Consider the following 8,953-nt stretch of genomic DNA (forward strand, 5'->3'; position numbering starts at 1 on the left):
GTAAAGAGCAAACTGCCAGAGCGCTCTAGTCTACTGGGGTAAATAATATTTCTAGGCTTTTGCAGAAAAAAGAGCCAATCTTTGTTTTTTCTGGGTTAAATGTCAGCATGATTTCACTACACCAAACTTGAGTTTCACTCTGAACTTAGCAGGTGTCCCTTATTTCTAGCGCGGAAAATCTTAGGATACGCAGACGTAAAAACACTACATTATATTATACGTCATCGGCGAGCTGAAGACCCTCAGCTGCTATTGCTATATTCCTAAATCCGATGGAATCGAAGGGCGTTAAAAGCGTTGGCTAAAGGTTCGGCCCTTGAGATGCTCCGGATTGTTTAAATAAAAAAAATCTACATTCATATTGGTGCACTGAATTCTAGTGATTGCCGAGACAACTGGTAAAGCAATAAAAAAAATGAAGAGTTCTGGCTTGTCCAGTACCATAAATAGTTTATACCAAACACTCTCGGGCAGTTCAGAAAAATAACCTGAACCTGTACCCAATTTTATCTTGTAAACTCGATAAATATCATTATATTGCTCCTGGCAGAGTGTACTCAATAAAAGAATGTTGATTTGGTAAAAGAAATTGTCAAAATGTCTAAACATTCATTTTTTTTTATCCTTCTGATAAACCGAGGGAGTACGGATTGTGTAGGGCGTGAATTATGCGTGCGTTATGATTTCTTATGTTTACTAAAGGAAAGCTTTGGGTGGTTTTGGACATTTACTTGATGTGGGGCGTGTCTCACGTCGCGGGTGGTGATGTCAGCTGTGTCACGCGATACCTTAGCAGAAGGGGATGAGGTTAGTTTCGCTCACTTCGCTATCTATTGACTGCTGTGCAGAGTCGTGACATTATACGCGGGCTGCGCTATGCGCAAGTGCAACATGAACCACGTCATGACGCCGTGAGGCCATATTGGGAGCTGCCCTTCAATATTTCGCCAGCTGCGCGTGCGTGCTACCGCATGCTCCCGCGAGTCACACTTAAATCAGACTGCTTTCGCTGGCCCTTTCGCCTCCGCGTGGCGCCGAGAAAATGTGCCGGATTGCAGATCGCACGGGCAACAATTCCATTCTAACTGCCCCTCATGATAAATCTAGCTACTTGCGAATAAATATGCTTAGGTATAATGAATCATGACTACGTATTTTTTTCATGCATTGCCTACTTTGAGCTATGTGTTTCTTATGTTGCCTTGGCTTGCGTGTAATGACTTTTCGTTGCACTTGAGCATAACGATTTACGAGTGAAATGGAGCTTTTAATCAAATTTTGCGTTAAAACAATGTTACCGCTCGTGGAGACATCGCAGCCTACATACGTGGTTGATAAAAACAAGAAGTGCTAGAACGAAATTGTTCGTCTGACAAATGTTGAACACACGAATGAACAGACCTGTGACGAAAACAGGCTACTCTGCCACGCTTTGGCGAGTACACTATGTGAAATGTTAAAACAAAAGCTTAAAAAGTATGCTGCTACTTTCTTACACCAGAATGACGCTGGAAAAGATAAAGGAGAATCAGAAAAATCTTTTCGGATGAAATGTTCTGAGGATTAAGCTACTGTCTTGAGGACTTAATCACGTAATCATTTGAGGTGATTCTAATATAGATGTTTCAAAGAGTGCATGACAATTGTTTATTCTTGTTCAAGTCATTTAACCTCGCAAACTAAATAACCTGTCCAACCTGGTTTGGTGCAGAGCCAGCTTCATTTATAGATTATATACATGCAATTTTAGCGTATAAGGTGGCAAATGCAGCGTTTTAGATGTTTATCTGACTGGCAATGTACCTGCAGTTCTTCTGACCTCGGAGCCTATACGCCTCGCAAGTGAGCTCATTTTCAAGTTCTGCGCATGAGAAAGGAGGCGCGAAAGCGGGAGAGGAGTTTGATAACGATTCCGACTAAGCTCCGCCGTCGCACTCGTTGGGAAGGAGGCTTGGAGTAAACAAATATCGGCGCGGGTAACGGCGGCCGTACCGTAGCGGTGCCCGTATGTCTTTTGTTTAGTGTAGTCCTGTTAAAATATGCCAAGTTCGTAAGATCGAGCAGCTTTGTGCCCCTTGCGATCCCTCCGTCGTCTGCTGGAGGCATTTGGAAGATTCAAAAATAAAGACGAAGAAGAGCACCAAGGAGAAGGCGCTTGCCCAGCCTCGCGATTGAAACACCGGTTCGGACCGGTTGCTACGTTGCCACGAGACACCATCCGATTGTGCCGGTAAGCTGCCTTTCATCTTGTGCTTCGTTTACAATCACAACGCATTTTGCCTTCTAGCAGGTCCCTGTAAATCTTGAGTCGCGGACTCAATAAACTCTTACTAGAAAAAAAAACAAAGAAAAAAAAAATTTCTGAAGGTAGCATTTTCGCGATCCTTCGAACCCCGTCTCTGTAGGTGACATTTAAGAATATATACTCACCATTTCGACTCGAAACTGCACGGAGGCTGTATGAACTATGCTCCGTTTCTTTTGAAATACGATAGAAGTTAAATATACATGGGCGAGTCCCGGGAGCTTTGATAATAGCTGCCATGCATGTGCGTTCATGCAGTGCAAGCGCTGTTTCCATCCTCGCGTTCGTCATTTCCGCTTTGTTCTCACGTAGGTAAGACGCAGTATATCGTCAAAGGTCGTATTTGGTATAGATGATGCAGGCTACTGTCGTAATCCTGGCACTATAAAGGCACAGAGCTCAAAACTTTTCACAAAAAGGCGATAATTTGTTTTTAAGGAGTTGATTTAGAATATGTTTACGTGTAGTACTGTGTACCAACTCTACCAACTGTGGCAGTACAAATTTGGCATTTCGCATTAACCAGTACGAGTGAACTGCCAAAGAAGTACCGATGCCGTACTTCTTTGGAATGGGCACGGGAGTAAACAATGACTAACGTATACGTATTTGTTTTGTTAGCTCAGCAGACTAGGTGAAACGAAAGCCCGTGTGCAAGTGTCAAACTCTCTGACTTTCCAACATTATTCGTGACTTTTAGGTCCCAGGTGGGCTGTTGGCATCCAGAAACCCACTGCAACAAATGGTGGTCATTCAGCTATCGTGAAGAATGTCAAGAGACACTCCCATTTTGATCCACATTTTTAGTCTACATAGTCGACCTATCCAAATCTTTCCACAGTGAGCTCCGACAAATCGCCCGATTTGCACAGTTTTTCCATCCAACAGAGGAATAACAACTTCATAATCGGAGAGAGGTTCACTCACGGCGTCGATGGATACCTGATTTTTTGTGAGTTCATTATCTGTATTTTATTCCCACCTTTCGAATGATCACGCCATGGCGGTAGCTAAGCTTCGCGAGAAAACTTAGACCCGAATATGGAAGGTCTCACCGCTCCTGTCGACGGCGGCCACACACTGTCGGAGACGCATCCCTCACTAATGACGGGCAAGCCACCCACCTTCTCCTCACCTGCGGAAACCATTATGGCGCCAGACATCCACCGTTACGAGACAGCTACCGAAGAAGACAACTACACACTTGTCCAATACGGGAAGAAGGCCCGTACTACTTCCCTACGCTCAACGGAGCTTAAAACAGTCGTAATCCGACCACAAAGTGCCATGAACCTTCTTCAATACAAACAACATCACATTGCAATCGCCGTAAGGCAAAACGCCCTCCTCCCCCCACACGAAGCCCAGGATATCTCGGTACACATCAAGCAACAAAACAATATAATAGTGACCAAGACCCCAAGCCCGATGGCGGCGGAGAAAATTGCGACCCTGTCTCAACTCCCACTTGGACAAACCGTATACAGAGTCCAGGCGTATATCACCGCACCGGCCAACTCATGCAAAGGTGTCATTCACCGAGTGGATCCCGGTACAACCTCTGAACACCTCATGCAGCACTTGGCCACTTTCGGACCCACCATACTTGCCGCCCGCATTATGGGCAAGACAGAAACAGCCATTATCACCTTTGAAGGAAGCACCGTACCCTGGAAAGTTCTTTATCACCGAGCTATATTCCGGTGCTGGCCCCATCATCCAAAGGCACAGTTCTGCTCCCTGTGCTTGATGTATGATCATTGCGCAGACAACTGCCCCACCAGATCAACCACCATCAGATGTGCTGATTGCACAAAACAACTTAAGCAACAAGCAACACCAATGCTTCCTTCCCTGCATCCACTGCGGAGGGGAGCATAGGACCAACGACCCCGATTGCCCAATCAAGAAGCAAAAGGATCAGAGACGGACCAAAGAATCCTATCTTCAGCGTATCAGGCTGCGCAACAACACCATGATCCCACAACATCAACAGTCTGCACGCGCATGGGGAGCACACAACCAAGCACCGCCGCCACATCAGGGCCCCAATTATGAGCACGCATTCCCCACACTGGCACCACGAGGTCAGCCATCGCAGCCGTGGCAAGGGCAGCTACCACGACAGGACAAGCACATCACTTCCGCCACCATGAACAACGCACCTCCGCCACCACCGCCCGCATCGGCAGATGCGACAAACCGAAACCAATGCACGACCCCCAGCAAGAACCAATTATCCTGCCTGGGCGCTGGGAAAACCGCTCCACCCGGAATGACAGGTGAGCCAAGCACTCCAGCTCCACTCCAACAACCCGAAACCCCCAACTTCAACGCCTCACCCGCACATCCTCCTCCCATTTACGCAGCACTTCCACACAAACAGCACACAAAACAAGCCAATCCCCCCTGGTCAACACACACGATAGTATCCCGTCTGGACAAACCAGATGCTATCGTAGCATGTTTTGACAAACTGGAACAGAGGCTAGACCGCCTAACCAACAGTGTCGATAAACTCGCATCGACCTATGAACGCCACGAACTGCGACGAACCCTGCTAGACAACGCGTAGACCGCATGCTCAAACGTCTTCTCCCCGACGAAGATTGGAGCTCCGACACCATGGACTACACGCTCCAATCACAAAAGAGACATATTCCCCAAGACCAAGAGGACACCGCGAGCACCCACTCAAAAAACGCAAGGGTAGATAGTTCATGCCTCAAATAAGTTCTTAGAACCTTCATATTTGGCAGTCGAATTGCCGCGGAATCACCCACAAAAAAGCATTAATCACGCAATACCTCCTGAAATCAGAAACTCCTCCCCACGTCATACTTTTACAGGAAACTTACAAAGCGCACAACCTCCCCAAATACAAAGCAACACACTCGGCACACAACGAGTATGACCAACCATTATTATCAACTTACGTGAAACGTGGCATTAAAAACTACACAGAAACAGCACCGGACAACATAAAAAGCTTCACCTTAATAACGACAATATACCCAGACAACTCACAACGCCCCATAAAGCTTTACAACGTCTACAATCCACCCAAATCTAAGCATGACCTGAAACTCATCTTTAAGAACGCCAAAGACGATGAAGGGACACACGACATTTATATCATGGGAGACTTCAATGCACCCAACACGTCATGGGGATACAAGGCAAACACCAAAACGGGCAGGCTACTAGAAGAAAACATACATGGCTTTCAGTACACTGTCCTCAACACGCCGGGGGTAACGACCCGCACGGGGACACGCGCACAGGTTTTTACAACACCGGACCTCGCACCGCACAAAGGGCGATACGCCACTACGTGGGAGAACAGTCACGAGAACCTGACTAGCGATCACGACATACTGCACATCACGATCCAAATCACGCTAAGAAAGCGCCGCACAAAGGTCGCCTTCACAGACTGGAACAAATTTCGCAAGCTGAGGCAGAGCACAACAGACAGCGAACACGACACCTTAAACATGTGGACCAAAAGCCTAATGAACACGAAAGAACAAGCCGCCAGCCCGCAAACAACTTCGGCGCCTGCAGACAGGCCAGACCCACATCTCCTACGTCTTTGGAAAAAACGAAAAAGGCTTCTTAGAATCTTAGCTAAGCAACCACACAATGATCACCTCCGCAAAAAAATAGAAAACATAAGCATAGAGGCGATTATTCACGCCCAGACGCTAGAAATGACAGAGTGGAACGACACTTGTGACAGAATTCAAAATGCTCTACACAGCAAACAAACCTGGCACCTTCTGCGCGCCCCGCTCGGCACGAAGAAAGACGTTATTCCCACCATAGAGAAACACGTGAGCACAAAAGGCATCAAAAAAAACCTTCGAGGAACAACAAAATCTCTACATTCCAACGACACACCAGTCACTTTACAAAAACTACACGGGCCCCGCCAACGAATACATCGACAAGGATTTCACCCTGGCCGAGCTCAACGGTGCACTAACCCAAAACAATCGCAAGACCACGCCGGGCCCCGACGGCATCACCTACACCCTGCTGCGCAACCTTCCTGACAGAGACAAGGAGACACTTCTAGACCATATCAACCAACATTGGAACGCAGGCACACTTCCGGACGAATGGGAAACATCGCACATTACCATGATTCCGAAACCGGGAAAAACAGCCACACTCAGCAATCTCAGACCAATATCCTTAACATCTTGCGTGGGAAAAACTATGGAACGGCTTGTACTAAACAGATTAGAAGAACACCTGGAGGACACTAAACACTTCCCGCATCAGCTCATAGGGTATCGTAAGTACATATCCACGCAGGACCTCTTTCTAATACTACAAAATACACTTCTAATACCCAAGACAGCACAGACACAAGCACTCCTCGCACTTGACGTGAAAAAAGCTTTTGATAACATTACCCAAGATCACATACTCGAATCAGTTCTCGACACCGGCAGCGGCACCAACATGTACAACTACATACGCAGTTTCCTCCAAGGCCGGATAGCGCACTTTAGAGCCGCAGGTGCACTCTCCTCGCCCGTTGACATAAACCGAGGCACACCCCAGGGATCAATTCTATCCCCCACTCTCTTTAATCTCTGCATGACCACACTATCCAGGCAGCTGTCCACCATGCAAAACCTTCACCACACATTATACGCCGACGATATTCCCCTTTGGTGCGAAACCGGATCTCCAGGAGAAGTCGAAACTAGCCTTCAACAAGGCGTAAATACCATAGTAAAATACCTAAATGAAGCTGGGCTACAACTCTCGGCCGAAAAATCGGAATTACTCCTCATGAATCGAAAACAGTACCAAAAGAACGCCAATGAACTAGTGCAAATTAGCATATCAGGCAAGCTCATACCGAAGGTGACATCCTGCAGAATACTTGGATTCACCATACACCACAACAACAATGCTAACCCAAACACTTTACAGTTTCAAAAAGACTTCCGAAATCTCACGCACTTAATCAGACGCATCATTAACAAAAAGCACAGTCTCAGAGAAGAACAGGCGAAGCAACTCGTCACCGCACTCGTACACAGCAAGCTCCTCTACACTGCACCATACCTCAACCTCACGCAAACACAAACCCGAAAACTTGACTCCGCACTCAACAGCCTATAAAAAGCGGCCCTGGGACTCCCTATATACACCTCAAACCAACGGCTTGTAGACACGGGCCTCTTTCACAGCCTTGCCGAACTGACACAACAGCATAGAGATAGGCAGATAGCGCGCCTCTCCCATACGGTGCAGGGACGCGACATCCTCCAAAGATCAGGAATCACCCCTGTCTGGCTTAAATCAATCAGCCCAGGCCTTCCCCTCCCCCGTAACATCGCATTTCTCAACATACCCAAAAATATGACGCGACACCTCCATGAAGGGCGACGTCAAGCACAAACTGGTAAACACCGCAGAGACGAGACATGTATAACAATATATACGGACGCAACACGTTCCCACACTGGATCATTCGCCTGCGCAATCTATACACCTGGACAGACAACACCCATCACACACATGGAAGGACCCTTTGACAACCGCCCAAACATCACCACGCTGGAAACATACGCGATTATATATGCCATACACGAAGCTTCTCTGCTCACTGAACACAATAACGCCAACATTAATCTCTACACCGACTCAGCCCAAGCACTTCGCAACATGTAGCACAGGTTATTGGAGCCACATTTACATGATATCCTAATGGACACCTACACACGCAACAACAACATCAGAGTCACCCTGCGCTGGATACCTGGCCACGCGGGTATTGAGGGAAATGAGCTGGCACATCAACTCGCCCGCGAGATCAACTTCCGGGCTCCCTCGATCCCCTGGCCAAACCCAACGTCAGCGGACGACGCCGCAACTTACAAAAAGCAAATAGCTGAACACTACAAAAACATTAGGGAAAACCGTACCACCCTTCCCAAACCACACCCTTCACTTAGCACCGAACAAGCACACATTCTCCGCAAAGTACAAACCAACACTCTCCTCACCCCGCTAATGCTCTACAACTTCAGGTGGCAGAAGACAGCTCACTGTCCCAACTGCCCCGAGGTCAGGGCTGACACAGAGCACATACTCTACGCCTGTAACACTGCGCTCAACCCTCCCCACTTCCCGTACCCATCCCCTCCCTCCTGGAATGCTTGGCTCAGCTCGGACTCGGCGGACCTCCAATGGACCCTGGCGGAGCAAGCGCTCCTTTTCACAAGGCCGTAGTTTTTGGCTTTTAATAAAGTTGTTCTCCTCCTCCTCTCTTGCTTCATCAATGCCCAAATATTCCAGCCACGGAGCGACAACTCACGTGTGTCAGTGACGGTGGCATACGAGGCTTCAGTATTGGCGCTGCAGATAGGGCTCACCCTCACACCAAAGCTGTTCGTGGTGCGGCTTTCCATGGAATTATTTGGTTGAATCAAATTCTCTAAAACGCTAATATATATTTTGGCGTGCTTTGCGGCTAAAGTAGATTCGTCAATGATGTCTCGTCTCTCCTGGGGTGTGGTACCATGTCGGGTGCTCTGCATGAACCACTTGGAAACTGCCTGAACTGCTCTGAAGCATCTGTAATTGACCTTACCTTCCTTAGTTTGTCATGTCCATGCTAAT

General features: G+C 47.6%; 1 pseudogene; it reads left to right on the forward strand.

Moving 5' to 3' along the window:
- Positions 1–4,930: 4,930 nt before the first annotated feature.
- Positions 4,931–8,420, forward strand: LOC115331592 (annotated as a pseudogene).
- The last annotated feature ends 533 nt before the right edge of the window (positions 8,421–8,953 follow it).

This window comes from Ixodes scapularis, unplaced genomic scaffold (genome assembly GCF_016920785.2).
Source record: "Ixodes scapularis isolate PalLabHiFi unplaced genomic scaffold, ASM1692078v2 PGA_scaffold0__279_contigs__length_252992795, whole genome shotgun sequence".
In the NCBI taxonomy this organism is placed as follows: Eukaryota; Metazoa; Arthropoda; class Arachnida; order Ixodida; family Ixodidae; genus Ixodes; species Ixodes scapularis.